The sequence below is a fragment of the Antechinus flavipes genome, chromosome 3 (assembly GCF_016432865.1).
Source record: "Antechinus flavipes isolate AdamAnt ecotype Samford, QLD, Australia chromosome 3, AdamAnt_v2, whole genome shotgun sequence".
Lineage (NCBI taxonomy): Eukaryota > Metazoa > Chordata > Mammalia > Dasyuromorphia > Dasyuridae > Antechinus > Antechinus flavipes.
The window spans coordinates 443,567,207-443,587,996 of NC_067400.1; the positions used below are offsets into that span (position 1 = coordinate 443,567,207).

Consider the following 20,790-nt stretch of genomic DNA (forward strand, 5'->3'; position numbering starts at 1 on the left):
TTTTTTAAAAATTGAAATTAAATTTTTAGTAATTGAATCATAAGGTTAGTAAACCAGTATTAGAGATGAAACCCTGATGGCTGCACGTGTGATTTAGAATAATGTTTCTTAAACTGTGGGTCACAACTGAATGATTGGGGCAAGAAAAATTTGGCAACAATAAAATGTCTCAAATTTTCCACCAAGATTTAATTACATACATAAAAATAAGCATATCTATTTCATTAACATGCAAATTTGCCTTCATCTTTAATAAATGATAAAATTACATGTAAACCAAAGAACTGTTTTAAAATCAATTTATGATTTATTATCAGTGAATGTTTGATATGTATACTTGTAATGACTGCGTATTTAAAATCAGCCGAAGTCAGGAATTCAGGTTAAGGGAAAAATCTTCAATCTTTATTGAAGTGAAGAGGTGAATAAGGATTGCGATAGCAATATGGGCAAGAAAGATTGCGATAGCAATATGGGCAGCTGCAACAGGAAGCCAGCTAACAGAAAGGGATCTGAGCTGAAAGGTGGTCGCAATGGCAATGCAAGCAGTCTCTCCTGCCCCTTCCTTTTCCACTCCCCTGCCTCCACCCACCAAAATCGTCATTTCCTATACAACACATCAGGACTTGCACAAAGAGTGGGCGGGGGCCATTCTTTCTCCAAGCATATATATTAATAGAGTATGGTCCAATTACTATTTAGCCTCATGTGCTTGGGACCTCAGTGCATCAACTCAAGCCTCAACCCATTACATTTACTTATTTTATATACCTATATACCCAGATCCCATAAAAATTTCTTGAGCAAAAAGGAATAGAGAGGAAAAAGTTTAAGAAATCCTGACTTAGAAAACCAAGTCAACATTATCTATGTTGTACTGTATTTTTAATTTGTGAAAACATTTCCCAGTTAGATTTTAATCTGGTCATACATTAGAGTTTTGCAGGCCCTGGCAGCCCTCTGATAGAGAATTTGGTATCTCTACACTAAACAATGGGGTTATCCTGAAAATTTTTACAAAATGATTAATGGATTCAAATTAAGGACATTGAAAAGAGGGAATCTCAGATAGTAATGATGATAAGTTTTCCTGACCCCAGGCCTGGCTTCTATTCACTACATCACCTAGCTGCTTTGTATGGGTATGTGTATGAGCTTAATATCAAAATGAGGCACCAGAAAGGAGAAAATAACACACATGATGGAAAAACTTATAGAGTAACACTGTACTCTTTGAGACTACTAATGCTCACTGCCAACAAGATAGTAAACTATGACTCTGACTTATAAAAACTACATGTTCAGCTTTTAAAAAGCTATTTGAGAAGAAGCATGATATAGTGAATAGAGTAAGCTTCAGAACAAGGACAATCTGAGTTCAAATCTTTGGTCTACCAATCACTATCTGAATGATCCTATGTAATATTAGCCAGGGGTTAAAGTCCAAATCCTTTATTGTCTCTTTCAAAGTCTTGTCTCCTTCCCTGGGGCCTGTTTAGCTTTCTTGGAGGCCTATTTCTCTCCTTGGTTCTGAGAGCTTAAGCTCCTGCCACAAGTCCTTTGTCTTCTCTGCTTCTGCCAGCTTCTTGAGGTCCTCCTGAATGTTTTTGTCATCTTTCCTTTCTCCAAAGCTCTCAGGTAATCATTCAGCCCAATACAGTTCAGTGCTCAATTTCCTATTTCCTTCCCCTCCTTCCCCCAACCCCTTCCTCTCTCTCTCCTGTGTGGTGTGTTTGTATTTTTTCTTTGTCTCCCTCCCTAGATTGTATAGATTGTATGCTCCTGGAAGATCAGGAACCAAGTCCTCTATTTGGATTTGTTATTCTCTAAAGCTCCTAGCAGGACAGCTAAGCGACAAGTAGAGAGAATGCCTGAGCTGAAAACAGGAAAATTCATCTTCAATCTCAGACACTTACTAGATGTGTGACACTGGGTAAGTCACTGTCTCAGTTCCTCATTTGTAAAATGAGCTAGAGAAAGAAAAGGCAAAACCAGCCCAGTATCTTGGTCAAGAAAACTCCAAATGGGATCACAAAGAATCAGACATGACTGAAACAAATGTTCATCAACAAAAACAGCATCTAGCAGAATATTTGGAACAAAGCAGATACTTCTTTACTAATATTTAGTTTATTCTAGATATGAACCAAGTTGAAAATTTTTGTATCCAAAGTACAGACCAAAGGCCTCACATTCTGCCTCTTAATATGTGTTCAATTAAATCTTTGAACTGAATTTTACAGATGAGTAAAAGAGAGAAGATGAGTGACAGAGAGAAGTGATCTAATATCACAAAGACAGTAGAGCTCGGATGCAAATCTAGATATTCTAATTCTAAATCCAATGCTCCTTTACATCCTAATGCCTTTTAGGAGCTAAGTAAATGGAAAAAGACCAAAAACACAGCTATAGCTATCCTAAATTTGGAATGTAGCTTCAAATCATTTAAACAGCATGCTAGGGTATAATGTATTACAAGTCCTTCTTTACACAAAAGTGAACAATGCATGCACAAGGGGAGATGAAGAAAAAGAGACAAAGGGTCAAATTTCTATTTCCAGTTAAATCCTGTGTATCTTTTTCTTTGAAGTTAATGGGAGATCTACACACCAAATAGCTACCCATAAAGGAAGGGAGCTAAAAAAGGGTTCAGAGCCTTGGAGGGTGTATGGAACCATTCAAATATAAAAACCTAAATCCAATTAGTTTTGAGTTCTCCAAGAAATACTAGAGAAGAAAGATGACAAAATAGAAAAAGGAGGATAAGAGAAAAACTTGTGGAGTTTTGTTGATTTAGTCAAAGACATTGGGAAAACTCAGTAATTATATACTATTTTTCATTAAGTCTTAGAAGCCAGATAATGGCGATCACTTCCTGGGATATTGTGAAATAGTACTGCTTAGTTCCAAATTTGCTTTTGTTCAAATGAAAATAAACTACTTGTGATGATATCGTATGTCATTTTTATAATCAGTTTCTTCATTTACTTTTGGCAATTATTGCCTTCAGTGTTAGAATAAAGTCTAAAACCCAGCCAAGATTATTAGCACTGAACTTGGAGTTTCATTCTAAAAGACTGTCAGAATGGATACTTCAAAAGAAATGACTTGCATGCACAGACTGGGTCATGCTAATACTTCTTCACTGTATTATAATCCTTTTCATCTGGGTCTTTTTAAAGCAAGCTTATTACTTCCTTTCATGCAATACTAAGCTAAGTAAAAGGCTATGGCCAATGAAATATGCAGTTTGACAGAATGGGTTCATACCTTCATCACTAAAACCCAATAAATTAAGGCAATTTTTAAAAATATGAAAATATGCCACCAAAAAAAAGCATATATGCAAGCATTAGTCTTTACAATTTAAAAACCCTTCACAGTTCTCTGAAAACCACAGCTACATCTGGACTTTGAAGTCTAACATTCAAAAGTGCTATTTCCCCTATCAAATATTTTTATCTAAAAAACTCGAAACATTTTATTGCTGTTTTAAAATTCAGGACAAACATGACATTCACCAATTTTTTTTCTTGATGGGAGAAGTAATAATGGTCAATTTCATTCAGCAGAGTGTAAAGCAGAAAGAATTTATTGTCCTACAGCATGAAACAGATTTTGCATGATGTTAGCCAAGTTCTAATAAACAACATCCTAGAAGAGAACCACACAATGAGTTGCTAAAAAAAAAAAAAAAAAAAAAAAAAAATGCAACCTATTATGGCCATGGATAAACCAATTTAGCTTCTAAATCTAGATCATGTGAGAAGATGCACTACTACTGATTTTAAATAGTGACTATGGAATAGAAACTATTTTCTAAACAAAGTCAAACAGTGTCCAATACACACAGATTTGCATTTTTACCAACATTGCATCAGAATCTATACAAAATATACAGGGACATGATTCAAATTTGTAAAAACAAAAATTATTCCCCAATTGATATATGGTCAATGGCTACGAATAAGCAGTTTTCAGAGGAAGAAATCCAAACTATTAATAGCCATGTGCAAAAAAATGCTGCAACTCACTAATAATTGCAGAAATATAAATTAAAGCAACTCTTGAGTTTCTATCTCATACCTACTAGATTGTCAAAATTGAAAAAAAGAGAAACTGACAAATGCTGAAAGGACTGTAAAAACAGGTACGTTAATAATCAAGTGACCATGACCTTAATATTTCCTTCCCTAAATTGGCCACTTAGTAGTTACAATGTTACATGCTCCACCATATGCTATCATTAAAAAAAGTCACCCTAGACAGACTAATACCTTGAAACAATGATATTCATTTTAGATACAGATTATAAATTAAATCTAATCTGTATGGAGTAAAACCTGCAAGTAGATTCTATTTACCTTCTGTAACATTAACATATTTAACACTAACATTTTTTTTTTAAGTTCAACTACAGGCAAATGTGTAGAGAACAGTAATCACTAAGTACAAATAAGTCTTTTATATCATGATTATTCTTTCCTAGACATCCTTCACCAGTAAAGGAACTCAATTTAACAAGCTTTTTTTTTTAGGCACCTAAAAGGATTTAGTCATAGTGAATGGTGCTGGGAATACAGAACAACAAAGACCTACCCTCAAAAAGCATTTATTCTCCCCAGTTAGGGAATGAGATAGGAGGGGGGAGAAGAAAGGAGTGAAATACAAGGTACATTGATATGTAATAAAATTATGCACATGAAACAAATAACATGTCATTTCATTAACAGCTGAATCAAGAAAGGTATCTTTTAGAAGCCGGGGTTTCAATAGTAAGATGAGAAGAAGAGCATTCCAAGTACAGAGAACAGTATATTCAAAGCCCCAGGAATAAGATCTACTCTGTCAGAAGCAAGCAATAACATTTAGGCAAGTTCTAAAGAAATGTCATTGTGGTAGCTGTAGTTGTTTGTCCTTCCTTCCTTCTTGAAGAAGACTAACAGGGAGGTTTTGTCCTTCCTTCCTTCTTGAAGAAGACTAACAGGGAGGTGATGGCCATTACATGCAAGTAACTTGAATTGAATTGAGGGAGAGTTATGCAAGGTCACCTTCCTCACTTTCCCCTCCAGAACCATCTGTGTCCAATAGTCAGAGATCAGAATGACAGGATGGCCTGGATGCAGTAGATTTTGGAATGTAATGTGTCCTCAAAGTTCCTATATACAAATGAAAACTGCAGGCTCATATGCACAGTGAGAATAATTTAGAGTTTGTAGAAATCTAATCTGGGCAGCTAAGATGCTGCAGTGGATGGAGCCCAGAGTCTGAAATCAGGAAGACCTAGTTGTACGACCCTGGACATGTCACTTAACCCTGTTTAGCTGTTTCCTCATCTATAAACTGAACTGGAAAAAGAAATGACAAACCATTCTAATATCTATGCCAAGAAAAGCCCAAACGGGATCACAAGGAATAGGACATGATTAAGAAACAACTGAACAACAAGCTCTCCTTCTGCAGAATGCAAAGATTATCTGCCTTGGATTGTACAAATTTCATTAGGAATAATAGATATACATGGAAGACATAAGCCTTGCCCTCATGGGTTTTACCACTGTTCTTATCCTAAAACCATCACCCTTACACTCTTTCAAAAAAAAAAAAAAACTGAAGGGAAAAAAATACTTCTTTTAAAAAAAAAAAGTAAGATTTACAGCAAGTCACACATTCCTCTTATCCAATGTCTGCCTTAAGCACTGCCTGTAGGGTTTCAAACAGATCAAAAACTGGCATGGCAAAACACTACACAAAAGACCCAGGTAAAGTAACCCCAGGAGAAAATCTATATATTCAATTTTCTAATCTTAAGTTAGGAAAGTTTCTAGACCTGAAACCATGAAAATTTTGAAATAAATAATTCTTTTGAAAAAAATTATTTGAATTCTAACCCAGTGGCAGAAGTGCTACTGCATAAAGCCACTTCCCAGGAATGACTTTATAATGTGCTCCTGTGGAGCTGTCTGGATGGTAAAATGGATGGAGCACTGGCCCTGGAGTCAAAAAGCTCAAATCTGGCCTGAGACACTTAACACTTACTATCTAAGTGTGACTCTAAGTCACACACACACACACACACACACACACACACACACACACACACACACAAATGCTCCGGGAGACAAACTGTTAAAATGAAATGTATTAAAGATGAAAAAACAAAACAAAAACAAAAAAGACACCAAAACCCAGACACTTAATATACTGATTGATACACCTTTGTAAAAATTACAGCAGAAGCCATCAAATGTGTCAATGAAGAGATAAGAATATAAAACAAACATTAACTGAATAACTATTATGTTTAAAGGCAGGTGCTAGGGGCAGAGGACAAGGTAATAAAAATGAAAACACAGTCCCTATCTTTTAAGAGGTTTATGTTATATCTAACATATATAGGACTGCTTCCCATCTAGGGAAGGGGGTGGAGGGAAGGAGGGGAAAAAGCGGAACAGAAGCGAGTGCAGGGGATAATGTTGTAAAAAAAATTACCCTGGCATGGATTCTGTCAATATAAAGTTATTATTAAATTTAAAAAAAAAAGAGGTTTATGTTAAGTAGGGGATAGAATAGTCCTTCATCAAAGATAGCATCCTGGATATGAAGTCTAGAAAAGTAGATTCAAATCTTGCCTCTAATATTTACTAAGCTCTGAGAATCATGTCACTCAAACTGAGTTTATCTGTAGAATAAAAATAGTGGCACCTATAACTTATCCCATTATGTTTTTATAATACTCAAATAAGATAATATATGTAAAACACTTCTAAACCTCTTAAGCACTATGCAAATATCGATTAGTAATCATTATAAGTCAATACAAAAAAACTTTTAAAAGGGAAAAACTGCTTTAAAAAACTGATGACATAAAGAAAAGTTTAGGAGAGATGGTTCTGCAACTGAATCTTGAAAGATGCTAAGGATTCTAACAGGCAGAGGTAATGAAGGAGTGAATTCTAGGCATGGGAAACAGGTAGGGCAAAGATCTAGAGAGGAAATATTGTGTGCAAGGAAGAGCAATTAGGTCAATTAAGTTAAAATATAAAAGGTATAGATCTTTTTAAGCAGCATCATTTGAGCAGAGAAGCAAAATATAACACAATGAATCATTTGGCATCTCAGAATTCTAAGGCACAACTCAAGTTTAAGACCCACTATCTTAATCAAGCCTTCCCCAGCAGAAAGTGGTAACTCCTTCCTCTAAACTCCAAATACTTCTTTATAATGGATTTCATGTTAATGATCAGGCTTATACTTCCTTGCTATTTACTGTGATTAAAAGCATAGGCACAGGTGTATAGAGTGATATAAATATATATGTATGTGTCTGTATGTGTGTGTGTGCATAGATATATTAATATATCTATGCACACACACACACATATATATATATATATATATATATATATATATAAAAATTTTTAAATTCAGTACTATGCATTCAATAAGCATCTGTTGAAGGAACAAATTCCTACTAACTATACTGAGCACAAAATTTCAATGACATTAATTTAGAAGACAAACACAGAGCTAAGACTATCAACATCTCATGCCAAACAAACCAAAAAACTTTGGAGCAAAGATTTTTTTTCCCTTTATGAAATCGTCTTCCCTAGCACATTACTCACTTGTTTCACTGCATTACAACACAGCTTACCAATCTGGCAAGGCCACAAAACCACTGATATTTTTGGGCCCTTCCAATTTCCCTTTTCCTCCCCTTTTCCCAAATTCACTGGTCTTCCTGTAAGTCATCTTACCTCTTCCTGTAAGATGACCTTTGTTTCACTGTTACTGAACTATCAATCTAATACTGTTTCATTTCAAAACAAAGACATTTTATGCACTTCGGGCTATTCCTGCTATTCTTCGAGGTGATAACTTTTTAAAATCCTATTTGATACTAGACATATAAAGATCTGGTACTTTCTTGATTATATACGAAGTAAACCACATAAAAAGAAGGAAACATAAGACTGAATCCTTGCCCACAAAGAGTTTATAATCTCTGAATGGTCATATTAAAACACACATACATACAACAGGATAAACATATGAAACATAATGGGACTACACAAAACCAGTTCATTAATTTACAATTATTGTGCATAACTAGGATATCAATTATAAGTACCATCACAATGATGTAATATATAATGATTATGACACAAGCAATATGATTTACAGTTTAATACATAGGAAAGATCACATTAGGTTAAGGTGATCAGGGAATGTCTGTTCATAAGCATAATAAGTCTCATGATGTACAATAAGCAGGGATTTGAACTGGACCCTGGGTAAAAGTTCAATCAGAAGATAAGAAGATATTTGGGGCTCTAAGCAAGATTGGATGCTGGCAAAAGGGCTAGAAGGGAAGTATTTTATATTCATTTTGTGTATATTTTCTACATACTAATATACGTACATGTTATTTGCCTCATTAGAATACAAACTCCTTGACAGTTGGGACTTTTGCACTTTCTTCATTTTTGCCTTTATGTTTCAAGAGTTAAATGATTATTTAGACATACATTAGAGACAATAAAGAGACCAATTTGGCTAAAATAGAGCTTCATGTGAGGAATTAGTAGAAAATAAGACTAGAAAAGTAAAGTGGTAGCCATGAAGAATCTTTGAAAATATTAGTGACCCAAAGATTTCTAAAATATACTAAGAACAGTAGAACAAAAATATTATTTCAAAAATTTATTCCATTGCCTTCATTTAACAGATTTTTTTAAAAGTACCAGAAAAAAAATCAACTTAGTAGCCAACTTTCTCAGATTCTTCTACCTCTTCTATCCTTATATTGTTCCAATTTCAATGTCTAAATATGACTACTAAAGAAAGAGAGAAAGAACTAGTGAAATTGAGAGATTCACTTATTCAACAAATATTTACTAAACATTTAAGCCCATATATTTACTAAACATATATTTTGATCTGTTTGAAACATATAAACAAATATTTACTAAACATATATTACTAAATTAGGCACTGGAAATTAGTCTGGAAAGAAACAATAGCAATTTTTCCAGGTGTACTGATGATGACCAGCAAATGGCCTTCAGAGAAAGGAAAGATAGCAATCTAATGCATAAAAGAAAGTGGCATGTTGAGTATTGGTATTTCAAATTGTTCCTGAAATTATAATGAATTCTAGCCAAGCACCAAAAAGACATAAAGCCCTATATAGACCTCTTAACTGGGTTCCTAAACTTGTATTGAAAATCTACGTAAAAGTTGGTATACGTAAGTTGGTATAATGATATGTATAAGTTGTTTTCTTATGACGCAAGTAGTATACAGTTTAGCAAAAGCCTAGAGGAAAAAATAGTTTAAAATGTCCAGTAGGACATTTCAATAATGATACGTGGAAGCAATAGGAAGCAATAGAAAGACAATGAGCAATAGAAAATTGAGTTTGGATGTTAGTATTTTCCAATAGCAAGAGTTAGTTAGATTTGGAAGTCTCTCAATAGCAATGGTGAAAACCTCACTGCTTAAATCATTTAGAAGAGGAGCATTAGGAACAATCCTGCAGCAATTTTTTTCTTTTATGATATGTTTGAATTCAAGTTATTTATGAAGAGCATCAAAGATAAGGGGCTGTCTAATTCCACAAAAATATAAGAAAATACAAATAGAATTTTTTTTCTAGTGATTTTTTAACATTGTCCAACTTTTACAATTACCAATAATGAACAGCATAAAATAATTTAAGAAATTATGGTATCATTCTGAGGATCATAAAAACTACACATTATTATTTCATAATAATTCATTCATTCATTTTAAATGAGGATTAGGCCAAGATAATAATAATGGTTAATATGTATGCAATACTTTTAAGGCTTTCAAATCATCTCATTTGATCCTCAAATCATTAATGTGTAGTAGGCATAAAACAATGAATGATTCACCAAGAACCATACTAGATAGCAAGTATCTGAAAAGGTTTTCAAACTCAGATCTTCCTGACTATCTATCCATTCGCTACCTAAATACAAACCAATGCAAAAAAAAAAAAAAATCCAGATATTTTCCCAACTTTTAAAGGTAAAGACAACTAGATGATGAAACTATGATTTTTTTTTAGTCCTTTTCAAAACCAAAATAAAATTTATCCAGAAAAAATTTCTGGATTAGAAAATTTGTGAATGTGGTAAAATGTATGACAGTTACTAAGTGGTATAATGGATAAAGCACCAGACCTAGAGTCAGGAAGACTCATCTTCCAAAGTTCAAATCCAACTTCAGACATTAACTAGCTGTGTGACTCTGGGCAAGTCACTACTTGCTGTATCCTGTTTACCTCAATTTCCTCATCTAGAAAATGAGCTGGAGAAGGATATAGCAAACCATCCCAGTATCTCTGTCAATAAAATTCCAAATGGGGTCACAAAAAGTTGGATATGATTGAAAAATGCTCAATAATAGATTATAGAGAATATAAAATTGAGATAATCAGAGACAATTAAATGACTTCTCATATGCTCAAAGCTAAGCTAGTTTCAATTGAAGCCAGTCTCAGAAATAATCTTTTGGTCAGAATATAGAATTTCAAAATGGAGGGGATCTAAACAATTACAGAATACAACCCATATCTAAAAAAGAAGAGTGACAAATAAATGGTCATCCATTCTTTGCTGGAAGAGCATTAATAAGGGCAAGCTCATTTTCTTCTAAGGCAGCCATTTCTCTTTTGCTAGCTCTACTAGTTTGGAAATTATGCTTTGCTCAGGTTGGAGCAGTCCAAAAGATCCCCCAAATAATCTGGTTTTCAGACAAAGACCCTTTGGCAGAATTCAGATATATTGGATTTCTATATGAAAATAGATCCCACAATTCCACTAATCAAAAATCCTCAGGAATAAAAATGAAAGAGAGCCAGTTAGGACTTCCCACTTTTCAATAGAAAAGGTTCTACTGAATGTATCTCAGGCCAATCCAGATCTGGACTTAGTTGGTTCTTAGTTTGAAATATAAGGCCTATGAACATGAAGCAGTCTTGTAAAATGCAAAGTTTTGTTTTTATTTTATTAGGAACATGTAATATAGACAAATATTCATACTTAGAGAAGTATTTATCTTTAGAGAAAGAAATGTTAGTAGAACAAGTCAAAAATTGAATGGTGATTCTTCATTACCATGGACCTATTGAGTTATAAAACATCAAAACTGGAAGCAACCTTTGAAATTCTCTCTGGGTTTCAGCTTCTCCATTTGTAAAATAAAGACAGCAGTAAATCATTTTATTTGCTACATTTAGGTCTAAATTAGTAAGTCTAGCTGCTACCTAGAAGTAAACTAATTCAAGACAAATTCCAACTGGGCAAACTGTATATAACTTGTAAGCATGCTGCCTGAATGCAAGCCTAATCCTGTCGACCCACATTTAATTTTTCCAGCTGATATTAATTCCCATAATACTTCATTTTCTGATGCCCCAAAGCTGAATGAGATCACTGCCCATGGATGGCAAAGAGACCTCCCATAATTCTCTCTGCTTATAAAGACAGTCATGTACATTTTCTTACTCATTCTCCTCTGCCACCCACCTCTCTTTTTCCATTCCCCACAAAAATGAATCTATAATCCATAGTTGAGTATAAAAAAAAATCCCCACTCTCTATTCTATACTTTTTATCATTCTATAGTCAATTACAGAAATGTCTTCTTTTAACATATGGTCAAGGATCGTTCTTCAAGAATTTACTAAAATCTCCAAGTGAAAATAAGACTGTCTTTTTTTCTCCCTCTACATTTAAGCCAAGCACACACACTATCTACAATAATCAAACCACTAAAGATGATGAATTATAGAAATGGATATTTGCCAATATATTATACCAGCTAATGAGAGTTGACTAATGAGGCGATGTAGTGTAGTGGAAAAACTCTAGGCTGGAAGTCAAGAGACTGCATTCTATATCCAGCTGTTCCACTAACTAGCTATATAACCTTGAGCAAATCACTTCTCTCAGGGTTTATCTGTAGAAGGGCTGGATTAGATCATTTCAAAGGTTCCTTCCAGCTTTAACATTTTATAATTCAGTGGATCCATGGTAATCACCATTCAATTTTTGACTTGTCCTACTAACATCTTCTTCTCTAAAAATAATTACTTTTCTAAATATAAATATTTGTCTATATTAGATGCTCATAAAAAAAAGTTTGCATTTCAAATGCTTGCTACAAGTTTTACTTTTACAGGCCTTGTATTTCAAACCAAGAAAACAGGCTCAACTATCATCAAGTCTCAAATCACACAAAAGGTCTGCATAAGAAAAAAAAAATTTAGCCTTGGAAATAGAAATAAAATGCCAAAGCATAATTAATTCATTTATAACTTTTTTCCCCCTCCGGTGGTCAGGAGGCCAGTACTTAGCCATTAGTCATAATACAAAGAACTTTTCTAAGATGTTTGTATTACTTCTATCCACTTTAGAATGAAATTAGAGGAAATATCAAGTCCAATTGGTTTTGCATGGCAGCTAGCAAGGTACTATACGTTGTGGTCCCTTTGTTCTGCTACTTGTTATTCCTCAAATAGTCAGATGTATGCTCACTATTCAACCCACTATCTAAAGATAATTCCTTCTATAATTAATTCTTAAGATCATGGAATATCTGAGTTGATGGGATTTTAAAGATCTCCAAGGCTTCTTAAACTTTCTCACTCCAAATCTCTTTTCACCCAAGAAATTTTTACATGATCCTGGACATATAGATATATACAATATATAAGTAGATACACAGACATATAAAATTACAAATAAAATATATACTATTAATATATCATGATTCTGCTAATCCCACATTCAGTTACAAGACCTTCTGGAGTTGCAAACCGCAGTTTAAGGTGGGTTCCATACCAAACTCTTTATTTTTCAAGGAAAAAACTGAGCTCCAGGGAAGTTAAGTGACTTATTCAAAGTCCCTAAGATAACAAAGGTCATACAAATGGATGAAGATGTTTTGTAGCAGGAAAAAAGAATGAACAGAGAAAAATGGTTCTTGGGTTCAGATCCTAGATCTGTCTCTAATAAGCCGAGTGAACTTACAAGGTATCATTTAATTTCTCTGGACTTCAGTTTCCTTATTTATAAAAATGTAAGGTTTCTTTCAGCTTTAACATGCCAGAATTTTTTTTTAAGAGAAAGGGCTCCTATCTTTAATTTTTCTTTCATTTTTCTAATTTACTCTAATTTTTCAACTGTGTCCAATTCCTTCCCCTGCAAATCATTTATCTGGTTCAAAAATTTTGTAGGACTCATTTTTAAAAGCCATTCCTCCTATGCATCGCTTTCATTATCTTATTTTATATAACAAGCAGCTCTAATTCTAACTGGTATTTGATTAATATGATTAAAAAAAACACCAAGACAAAAACCCAGAAAAGAAAAAAAAAAAAGGAATAAGAACTACACACTTAATTCCATGGAGAATTTCAGAACCTTAGTTATTTCAAACAATTGTCATACATGAGTATCTTAGTATAGGACGTAGGACCAAAAATGTAAATAATCTGATAGTTTCCCCAAATCCAAAACTTAAGACAAAGTCATTGGCATCATCTACTGCACAAAAGCAAATTGAATCACCCCTATAAATTAATCTAAATACCATTGCTTCCAAAAGCCAATAGCCATAGAAATCTATAAGTATAATGTTAAGAAAGAAAGAAACAGGAACTGATATTGTTTCATCCTTAACATATTGCAATGTTCATTTCAGGGACATAATTATTCCAGAGACAAAGATTTTAAACAGAGGCTGCATTAGTCTGTCCCCTTTCTCTTCTCTCCCTTCCTCCCTGTACTCTCTCCACCACCACCCCCCCCCCCCACCCACACACACACAGCTGAACACAAAGCTTTTATAATTCAATCAGGAGCAGATAGGCTTTGGATACTTGTGAAACAAAAGCCATTTAAATCAGGTACAGATGATAGAGGAACATCTGATCAGGGGAAACATTCAGAATTTCCATGAAAGTGCATTAAGTTTGCCACAATGGTGGCCACCCACAAACCTAAAACCCCATGGTCCAAGTTCCTTTTAATACTCTTTTTAAAAAGTTCAGAACAATATTTGGTTCTATCAAGTTATATTCCAAAAAGGAAAAACATGGACTTTCTCTCCCCAAAGATTCAGGGTTACTTCAACATACATTTATGGACCAGTGATCATGGGGGGACATAAGTCAATGGCAGTTCATTAGGCAATACTCCAACCAACCAGCTCCTCACAGATAACATTTTCAAAGCACGGTATCAGTGGAAAAGAGCAGAGTGTTTGGTTAAGTATTTTGACAAAAGGAGAAAGAGGACCACCCTGTATTAGGAGCAGACACATTTTAAACAGCAGGGAAGCTGAATTAATAAAGAAAGGTGTCTCAATATCTCAAGTTCCTAGAATTTGAATGGATGGACATATATATTTGACTCATACCCTACTGGGGCAGTCTTATAAATGACTTTATAGAAGATGAGAACCTAAAGCTTTTGGACACACTCACTCATGATACAAAAGCCAGAAATTTCCCAAATCTATTAGAAGAAACACCTTGGTAGGGGAACCTATTTGAACAAAAGATTCCTACATTATTTAATTAATGATCTAAGAGGCTTTCCTCAAATAACCACATAGTTTTTCATTCACACCCTTGCTCCTGAAGTCTTTTTTCTCTTCATCATGAGTCATTTTCTACTTGGAAACTGAGAGATGATCAACTAAGCTTCTCATTTTCACTGCCAATATTTAACCTCAGCATTACTTATTCAATCTGAAAATCAGGAAGATCCCTAACTACAGCAACTTCTTTTTTGTTCTGGGAGGAATATATATTCAACAAAATCAATGGACTGCGGAATGGGGGGGGGGGGGGAGGGGGCAGGGAGAGAGGGGGGGTTCTGTTAATCTTTCCAAGCCAATTTTTGTTTGTTTCTTTGCAAATTGATCCCATGACTTTTTTCCCCTACCCTTTAACTGACAGTTATAAAATTCTCAGATTTTATAACTCCAGACCTTCACAATGGCACACTCCCATTTCATCATAGAAGATGCTATCTCTTACTTGTAAAGAAGTAAGACTGTAAAATGCTTTGGGGACATCTAGTCCAGCCTGCCATCTCATATCAGAATCATTTTTTAGCATTCCTCCTTCAACTAAATGCTCAAATTTTTCTCCCATAATTATTCATCATTTTCCTTCAGTATTTTAAAACTAATTCTTTCTCTGCATTACTCATCAATTTATTTTAAATAAGTACATCATGTTCTAGCTGAAAGTGAACTGAAAGATGGACATCTATCAAACTGATGGGGAGGCCCCCTACTTTGGGGAGGGAATTATGTTTTAGGGCAATTATATTTGTTACAAAATTTTTCATCATATTTAGTCAAAAGCAACTTCCTATATTGGCCCTAGTTCCATCCTGAGGAACAAATAGAAGACTTACTTATGCCACAGGATAACCTTTCAAATATTTGGGAAATGTTAATCAATAAAAACTTTCTTATATTTTGTACAGTTTTATGTGCTTTCATTCAAAATGTCCTCACAATCATTCAAAACTCACATTAATTCTAGCAATAAGCGAACAAGTACTAACAGATTTTTTGGTTCATATCTATGAGTTCATCAGTGTAGGAGATGTCTCAGCATACAGCATGACAATGCCAACAACTTAGAACCTTAAAGAGTTGCCCGGGGTAATAACTTGCCCAAGATCACACAACTAGTATGTCAGAAACAGGACCTTCCAGAACCCAGGCTTTCTTGACTCCAAAGGCTATATACTATGTACTATGCCAAAACACCTCTCATATCCCTATACACTGTTGATGAAACTGAGCCCAGAGAAATTGTGATTTGACAAAGATTATATTAAATTAATAGTAGATACAGAACAAGAACCTACTTTTCTTGTTTTTTGCAGAGATACTGACCTATATTCCCTTTCCTAAAGTTGTATAAAAATCTTCAATCACTTTCTTCTACTGGAAGATAGTTATTGGATCATCTCTCTATCTATCCCATATTCACAAACAGATCACTATTTTTAGGGATATTATCCCAGAAGTTTAATAATTCAATTTAATGAATGTTTATTAAGAGCCTGCTATGTGAAAGGTACCATATTTGATGTCAAGGAGAATTCAGGGGTAAATAAGACACAATTCCTCACACTTAAGAACTGCTGCTGCTGCTGCAGTTGATAATGATGATGGTGATGATAATAATGATGATGATGTTAGTGACTAACATTTATCTGGCACTTTGAGGCTTACAAAATATTTTATATATGATCTCATTTGATCTAGAAGGCTGACAGGGAGAAAAAAACAAATAATTTTAACACAAAGAAAGATATGCTGAGTGTCATAAGACAGGAAAAAAATACAATCTATTATTTCAGAGAAGAATGATCTCCTTAAGGGAATGGCATTTGATAGGGATCTTAACAGGTTGGAAAAATAATAAATGGATCTCCTTTGGAAAACTTTCAGGTAACACTTGATATTCTCTAATTTATACTTACATTTCCAAGGATAAGATGGGTCTGGTTGACACTATCTAGAAAGATCAAAATTGGATGAAGTATGATGCGTCTTTCTTCCAGGGTATGCCTTCCAACAAATCAGCAAGTATAAACTGATGGTTCAATGAGTGCCTGCCAATCCATCTGCTAAACAGACTTCATGGCAGTTGCTTTGCTTGGAAGGTGTTGAAAGGAAGTAATTTCAGAGAGGAAAACTTAACAAATGTTAGAACTTGACCTTCTTTGTTCCTTTCACAAGTAATCAGTACTTGGAGTTTAGGTGTCTGAATGACAAGCCAAATGACTGAAAACTTCATGCCCATTCTTTTAAAAGATTCAGTCCAGAAAGAGCAGGAAAGTTTTGCAAACAAGGTACTTCAACTCTGTCATTATAGTATAACCTCTAGACTAGAATGTATTACTCATTCCATAGTGAAAATTGCAAAATGAAATTAGAGACCATGATAATGGCTTATGATGTCCACTAAAACCTAAGGTAAAAGGTCTAAAGGCATTTCATTTAGATCATCAAGAAAAAATTCTTAACCTCAGACACAGTTCTAACTTAAGCCCTAATGATTAAAGACTTTGTGTCCTAGACTTAGTATCCCCTAAACCTTAAATTTCCCAAAAGGCTAATCACAGGATTCCTGAACCTCTTCTAAAGTGTCTTTTCTTTAGCAACCTGAACTTGACAACCTCAGTTTAACTATTAGTGGGTTTAAGTATGAAAACCAAAAAGGAAGCCCAGTAAATTTAATTAAAATCAAAAGCAGTTCTCATTAACTAACATTAGAAAGTCAATTCCATATTAGCTCTTAACCTATATTTTTAGATCTGCTTGCCTGAGGCTTTTTTCTTACTCTCTTTAGCTGCTGTATTTTTTCTGTGCTACAAGAACAAAGAAATAAATAAAAATGGCCCTTCCTTTTGAAATTCAGAAAGGGGAAAATAATGGGGGATGGCTTTTTCTGGACAAAGGTCTTAAAGATTATATTAAGTCAAGTCTAGATGCACTGAGCAAGTGACAAACAGTACTCAGGCTCAGAAAAAAGTACCTTGTACTTTTCTAGTACAGAAAGAAAAGTTAGACACATAATACTTATGTGACTTTTCAATTACATTAAAATACTTAGATAGGTGTTACTATCCATAACATTCTCCTTGAAAATGCAGACTAAGGACTATCACTTCACCAGCACTGCAATAAAGATATATTTGATGCTTAACAATAATAGCTAATATATAATACTTTAATAATCTAATACTATAATATATAACATAATAATAAAGTGCAAAGCACTTTACAGAGATTATCTTTTGATCTTCACAATAACCATGTGATTTAAGTAAAAATATTAGTTACATGTTACAGATGCCTGTAAAGTCATATAAAGTGATACAAAGTTGTTTTTTTTGTTTGTTTTTTTTGTTTTTTTTTAACTAGGGATGCTGGAGATTATGAGAACCACTATATTTAGGTCTAAATCATACCTTCTTAAAATAAAACTGAGGAGAGTTGACTGAGGATGATGAATTCCTTCTTTAGCTCATGATTGTTTTAAAATTTGATGCTCAATTGATGACCAACATTACCTGTAAAAAGTACTACTAGTAGTCCATTTAGCTAAATTCGTATAGATCTGGCCTTCCCATAAACTTCACTGATTTTAATTCAAGAATATACCCTTCATTCACTTTCCCTTCCACCTATGCCAATGAATTCAAAACAGATTGATTCAATTAACACATAAAATCATAGTATCATTCTATCTGGAAGACTGGTAAGAGGCTCATTCACTGAGGAGGTTTCACTCTATGATTTGATAACATTGACTGCATCTAACCAGAAATAACCTATACATTTGTCATCTTATTTTTTAATTCTCTCTTTCCCAGGACTGCAAATAATCTAAAGCCCTGAGGAAAAAAAGGAACTCTTTTTATGTCAAAACTACCTCAAATATTGATGTTGACTTCATGTTACAAAGGATCACATTTTTGAACAATATCACTAGCTTGTTTCCCCCCGGGTTTTTGTGAGCTTTATTAGACATGAGATACAGATGCTAATAAAGTTATGTTGATATGCCAATATAATCCCTTGGCAGTCTTTCTAAGAATCCTTCCACTTGAGCCTTTGTCTTCCCAATTTGATGCCAAAGATTAAAAGTCTGACTAAACTGTTCTCAAACATTTACCTTTGCAAAGCATACAGTCATACGTAGAAATTTCAGAAAAAGATTCACTGAGAGTAAAATTGTTTTACTTGGGACCTCCCCTTCAATACCTTTAGCTCTCCAACTGTTGGGTCTTCTCATACTATTTTTCCTCAGAGAGCAGCCTGCCAGGTTTTCTTAGACCTTAAGCAAGACTCCAGTAGTAGAAGTATAAACCCACATGAAGCCTTGTAAACCAAGACTTCCCTAAGTTTTGTCTCTCCTAACAAGAGGGTCAGATTTGATATATTTTACTTTTGGAGGCTAAGAATTTTGTAAACAAGTAAGAAAGAAAATGTATCCGGCTACCATGCATGACGCATTGTACAGTAAAAGTAGCCACAGCAACAACCACTGCCCTGAGGCACTCTGAATATAAAAACCATGAATGATCACATGAGGAATCTATGACTGCTTGAGATAACATTAATAAAAACCACCACCCTAGTCACTGGTCATCCATTTTAAAAAGATTAATCTATGCCATATGTTATTAATCGACAGAAATACTAGACTCATGTTAAAAAAAATAACTGTCCAGATGAGCCAAATTTAATTAGATTGTTATTATTATTATGGCTGGTTTGCCAATGTCACTGCCCCTTCTACCACAAGCATCTCCAAACACTCGAAGCACAAGCACATAAACCCACAGTGGGGATGATGAGCAGACTGAATAAGACCAGAAGGTGAGGCAGGGACCACATGTTTGTTAGAAGGTTTTGTATGGAGATGCTTCTCTCCAAAAAGGCAGGTCAAGGATGTGTCCAGACTACCCAGAAAAGTAATTAGGCTACGCTGTTTCATTTCCTAGATCCCATCTTATACAACTAAAGGAGCAGCTGCAAGAGATCCCAGAAGGAACAAGGCAAGACAGTCAATGCAGCCCGTCTTTCTCAATGCTTCACTACTACAGTTGGTAGGTGGTGTAAAACAGCATTCTCCTGTGTGGCTCTGTATACAGGACAGAGGAAAACCACAGTTCAGAATGCTGATCTCCATAGCAAATGGCCCCCTTTTAAAAGCCTATGGAATAGGAATAGAATGTCATAGACAACAAAGTCCAAGGTTTAGCAATCCCACACCCCACAAAATGCAATTTTATCTCCAAGGACTTCTCTCAGCCATCTCTCTTCAAAACAAATGGGAAGAAAGGCAGCAAAACAATCTATCATTTGCCTTCAGCCAAGTTTTTCTCAAAATCTAAACTCTTAGTCCCTCACAGACTTCCAAATAAGTAAAGGTACAGAAGCCAAAATAGAGCAAAGAGATAAAAGGAAAAGGAAGCTATTACACCCCGCTTGAATTCTCTACCCTTCACAGCCCCTCCCAAAGGGCCTATATGCCTTTGGGGCACCTGACAGCTTAAAGATATTAATCCTTTTACTTGGAGCTAGTTCCCCACCAGATAACAAGGAAAGGGGGAAAGTGTTGCTGTAACCAGTTCTCTCCTAGGCCTACAGCAGAAGATGGTGAGAAACTTTGGTGCCAATAAGTAAAAGAGAAGGAAACACTTGCCAAAAATTCCAAGATGCTAGACAGCTGAGGAAAAGAGTTGGGAAGCAGAGTAGTTGAAAGGGAACTATGGGAGGAGCAGGAGGGGGGCAGGCTGCTTTAAGAGTTGAGAAGGCGAGGATAATCTAAAAGCTCCCCTCAAACTACATATTTTCGTACCCTCAAAACTTAAGATCAAATAAAGCCCAAAGAAAAACGTCTCTATAATCATTTGTTCCTTATTTCGAGTTAGCCACTCCTAACTTTCCGAGGGGCTATGCTTTGGGGACTGTCTTTTTTTTCACTTGGCAAACGAGATGCAGACTACTCTTCCTCCTAGATGAGGAGGAACTAGCGGTAGGGGGATTGGCCACAGCTGCGGAAAGGCCGAGACGGAATAACTTTGCTTCTCCCGGGTGGCCCCCATCCGTGCTTTCATAGCCACATGGGCCGCATCTTCCCCACTACAAAGCCAGCCAGAGCCCAGTGGGCCTGAGCAGAGACTCCATCGGTCAGCGCAAAGTGGT

The 20,790-nt window shown here is 34.9% G+C and overlaps 1 protein-coding gene across 6 annotated transcripts in view; it reads right to left on the minus strand.

Moving 5' to 3' along the window:
- Positions 1-20,790, minus strand: part of FMNL2 (formin like 2) — a 355,622-nt gene that overhangs the window by 334,000 nt on the left and 832 nt on the right. The gene's annotated exons all lie outside the window — the stretch shown is intronic.